This window comes from Wolffia australiana, chromosome 2 (assembly GCF_029677425.1).
Source record: "Wolffia australiana isolate 7733 chromosome 2, ASM2967742v1".
Classification (NCBI taxonomy): domain Eukaryota; kingdom Viridiplantae; phylum Streptophyta; class Magnoliopsida; order Alismatales; family Araceae; genus Wolffia; species Wolffia australiana.
The window spans coordinates 19,398,003-19,403,484 of record NC_135836.1 but is presented as its reverse complement, the minus strand read 5'-3'; positions in this window follow the sequence as shown (position 1 = coordinate 19,403,484).

Here is a 5,482-nt window from a genome sequence, read left to right as displayed (position 1 = left end):
GCAAGCATGAACAAAAACAAAAATTTTGGAAAAAATAATTATGAAAACATTCATGTTTGTGTTCCTAAAAAATATCTACCATTTTACATAACTTTTGTAACAGGACTTAACCGATCCCATGGGTTCATGATTCACATGCTTATACAAAGACTGGCAGTGTTTTTTGTACAACCTCGAATAAAGCATATTAAAATGTTGTACGTACCAAATTTTGAATTTGGGACTCTTAATGCTTTAATAAACACTATTTACTCTTAAATACCCCATGCTTTTAATTAAAAGTAATATATTTACATATCTAGAACCCATTTTTTATTGTGTTTTTTCTCTCGAATTCCTTTGACGTAAACATATCACACGAAAATTTCTTTGTTTTTGTAGTGAATACATGAGTTAAATGGTATATTTAACTACATAAGTTTATTTATTAACTCTTAAATTAAGCTTTCGGCCTAAATTTTGACCTGAGAATTTTAAATTTGAATTTAATTTTGATCCGAAATCAAGATCAAACTTAGAAGTTTAGGTTTTTAAGGTAACATGATCCTGAGACAGAAATTTTCATTCCCTACTGGCTAAATGAATAATCACTCAGTCATCCTCTGGTGAACTGACATCTACAAGCTTCCTATAGTTTGCATGGCAGTTCTGCAAGCCTTTTTGTACAGTAACTCACATGTGGGTTATTATTAATGTTGCAAAACATTTTTTAAGATACATAAACCTTATTTTAACTGTATATTTTTACTTAAGTTTGATATCGATTGTATCAACCACTTGGACAATATCTTAAATATTTCTGAGAGCAAATAAATTCTCTGCTGGGAATACAATTTTATGGTTACATAGGGAGTTGTGCTAGGCCATCATGTCTAACACATGCCTTTAGTTAGACAAGGAAAATTTCTGGTGATTCAAGACCTCTTCAACCCATAAAAATAGACAAATGTAGAGGTTTGATACATCACCTAAGCTTCTAAAAATTATTTTAACAATTCTTATAAAAAGTATAAATCACTAGTTGGCCTACTAAGTAAAGAAATGGATTACATCATTGATAAGGCAACCAAAATTTATTCAACACATTGAATAGGATCACTATTGAGTTATCGATTCTATGAGGTAATTATTGGGATTGGCCTTTTGAAATTATATGTGATACAATATCAGCCGTCTTGAGTCAGAAAGTTGACAAATAACAACTATTTAGAATAGCAAATAACAGACACTGAAGTTAATTACATGTAAATGAATAAATATTTAAGTTGTGAAATTGTAATATACCATCTTTGACATACATTTTAGCAAGTAAGATCATCATATATTGAGCATTCTAATTTTATTAATTTTAATTTAAAAAAAAACTAAAGAAATTACTTATCAAGTCCTAGTGACATAAAGGGCAATGAGAAATCAATGATGGAGCATCTGATGTCAATTCATTCTATTTTTATAACAATATGATTTGGACAATCCCAAATGAACATCTCTTTACTGTTTCAGATATGTCTAAATGTAATATACATAAAAAAGAGATGTTCATATGAGCTTCTGAATAAGATAACTCAATTTGAATTATACATATGCTATTTGAAAGTTTCAAATAAGAATACATGTAATTGTAGAGACATAATAAATGTCTTTAATGATAGCAAAACCATTAGGAAAATTTAAAATGGAATTGAAAACTTATACCTAATTTGTGCCTTAATATCTTTCATGATGAGCTAAGGTCAAGGTGGAATGGTCTACGTTTGTTGGTATTGAAGAGTACGAAGGAGACATCCAAAAGGGATAAATGGTGACAATGTGAGGTTGGATGATGATACGGAGAATTTGAAATTGTTTAGCGATGAATGTAGGTTTTTAATCAATCTATGGATGAGACTGTAGAATACCAAGGTATTGAGATGGACAAACCTCAATTGGTTGCTTGTTCTAAGCTGAGTGGTACAGGGACTCCACGATTTTGTTATCAACATTCAGGAATGTTACCTTAATTATCTCTTATATGAAAATGGTTCAGATAACCACCATTATGGAAAGTTTCATAAATGAAAATAGGAGGGAAGAACAGAGGGATAAGTACGGGTGCCCGTTCCATATCATCTAGAATGCATTAATGGAGGACAAAAAAGTAGATTAGGGGGGAAATTATCCATATTTATGATCCACAGTCCTCAACTCCCAGAAACTTGAATTTAATATCCAAATGATCGAGCTCCAATTCAAAGTGTGCCCCATCAAAATTTTAAGAAACATTTTGATATGGTCTTTGGGCCCCTTGGCTTCTTTGAATGTACCTTCGACGTCCTTGGAGTATGGATTTTGAGCTTTTTCTTGGGCCTGGTCAGGTCATAAAAGTACTTTTCTCCCTCATTTTGCATCTTGAATCACGATAAAACATCGAGAAGATGTATGAAGCGCCAATGAATTCAAGGAATTCAACTATGGTTACTTTACTTTTCAAAATGTTAGAATAATGAAAATTGAGAGCTTATGTAGGCATTTAATATATTGCATAGTTTAAGGATAATTTATGTCAAATGAAAGTGATAGGACATGAATGTAGCCAAATGTCACATAAGTAGGTATATTCAAAATTTCCCTTATCCAAATAAGTTGTGTGAACTAATAGAACACAAATTATAGTTATTTTATGATACATAAAGTTTATATTTTGTACATAGATATTTATAATTTTTATCATGATCACTAAGAAAGCATCAAACCCAGAAAGATAAATTATTGAATAGGTAAATCTTAACTTTAATTTGTTATTTTTCTAGATTTATATATATTTAGTTGTTAAATATAATTAGCTAAAATTACTTCAAAATAATTCTAATAGGAAGGTAAACTATTAATGTAAATTAATAAATATATCCTAGAATAATTAGTTTAAAATATAAGGGGCATGCAAGCCAATCACAAACTCCAGTATCATTTCATATTCATTGATAGGATATATTCATTATACGCATGCAATGACTAGCTGAATTCTGATGAGATCATATTATAGTGATCATTAGACTTTAAGCATGTGTTATAAACATTCCTATTTGAAGGATAATCAAGAAGGACATCAAAATAACCAGATAGAATAACATTTTCTAGTCACACTCAAACGATGAATATGGCTGGTTGCATGGCCATCAATGTAAAGAATTTAAGGCCATATAGTGGGTGTTATTTGGGGAAAGAGTTCACTTAATTGATTCAAATGAATTCGCGAGTGGTATTATACCTGCAGTCAATCAGGTTCGTTCATGTCATAGTTGTATAAGCGGTCCTTACATGTGAGACATCAAAGATGCTTTATGGATGGAGGACTGTGGTTTGCCAATAACCTACAACCTTTTTGTTGAGAAATTCCAAGCTGTCTTAGCTTTAAGGCAACAACACGTACACGAAGGTGATTTTATGGTCAAGATGAGATCATCCACCCTTAGTATAAGAAGAGATTGACTCAAGTAAGATGATGTAGTTAAATTCTTATTTGATGATTTTTATCATGCATCAGAATAACCAGAATGATCAATTAGGATTTTAAATTTATTCATACCAAAAATCATTATGGATTCTTACATGGATGAAGTATTATGCATACCTAGTAACCGATGACAGTAATAGTTATATGACAGAGTTGACGTACTCCTTTGTATCTTTTAGGGCACATGCAATAGATTGGGTTAAATCATTTTTTATTAATCATTTATTTGTTATATAGTTAATTAATAAGGTTTTCCCACTAAGGTTAATGGTCATTCAAGTTATCATCGAGACTAATACATCGACGTAGAGCATCAAATACACATGATTTTTGGATGTTGGTAGATATACTTTTAGTTAGGAAACTTTCATAAAATTTTACCAGAGATGATCACTTTTGTGAAAATTTCCCAAGGGGCAACCTTATCCGGTATTGATGATATTCTTTGTTCAATGCCCCCCTTTTCATCTCGATATCCCCTAAGCTCTAAAATTATTGATGCTAGAGTAAGAGGAAATTTGATTTCCAGCATTAAAGTTTGCGGGTAAGAAGAGGAAATACAGCACTCCAAAGATTGGGTAGATACATCTAAAAGCCTTAACACTGAGTGTCTTGAAGATGCTCACTCAAGGAATCAACAAATCATGGATTTGATCTATGAAATGGTGATTTATTTGGTTTTTCTATGTAGTTGGTTTTCAGTCCCATCTTTGATTCAATATTTGACCCTAAAATTGAGTTAGGATCATGTCAATTGAGGACCAAAATCCCAACATAATTTAGGTAATTTGAAACAACATTTTATTGAAAAATTCAAATTAAGGACTAGATTCTACACTTTAGCAGTGCCATGTGAGGTTTGATAGTAGTGGCCAGATGGAGTCAATGGGTGAATTTTTGTGTTACGGATTGTGGTGTGATGGCTGAAAATTCAAGCTGATGTGTGACAGACAGGGAAAAAGATGCAAACTTTTCTATCTCCTATGGAAGCATATTGGGAGGCAGATACACACTGATGAGTAGTAGATTTGGTGGTGGCATGCATATTGGTGAAAACCTACACTTTCAATGACTATTACCTAGAGAAAATGACAAAGACTTGAGCCCAAAGATCTCACTATACTCTTTCAATCATTTTCTGTTGGAATGAAAGGGGGAACCTAAATGAGATTTTGCAGGAGGAAATCACTCTATGGATCGTAATTAGGAACAAAATCCAAATGTCACCTTATTAATAAGGATGGGAAGGGTCTATTTATAGATACAATACAATGGATAGATGTATGATATAAAAAATAGAGGACATAAAGATAGAATTACCATTAAAATTCCAGCCCGTAACTTAAATTTTAATGTCTAATATTTCCATTTGAAGTTTAAGAAATCTAGGGACTTAATTTTTTTCTTGTTGTCATGCCCCATCGATGTGACATGAAATAGTTAGATTTACCAATATTTTTCATCATAATTTACACTTGATAGCATCTGGAAATGATTTAATGGAATTGGCCACAAATTTACCAGAAAAATCCTAGCATTTGCATCCTTTGTGCACTTTAAGTGTCGGTATCAGAGAATGCCATATTTCATTATTCTTTTGCCATTATTCTCATTTTTCCATTTTTCTCAGTGCCTTAAAACTGGGTCAGTACATAATTCCTATTTTCTATTCTATGTGATTTCGGTTTGGTAAAAAGCAATAGAGAAAATGGGCCAGAATCATTGATTATTGCCAACGCTAATCATTTACTCGAGCCAATGATTTAGTGGTGCTAATTATTGGCTGAAATCTGAACAAATTAAGTTGCGAAACTTGTAAGGGCATATTATATCAAATAAATTGTATTTCAAGCCCTTTAAAATTTTAACTTATTTTAAGGATATAAAGTCAGACTGATAAAATTGTTTATTTATTATTTAATGTAAAATGTTCAATGAAATACAAAAATCCATAAAATAAGAATATCATTTTAAAAAATATATTAAATC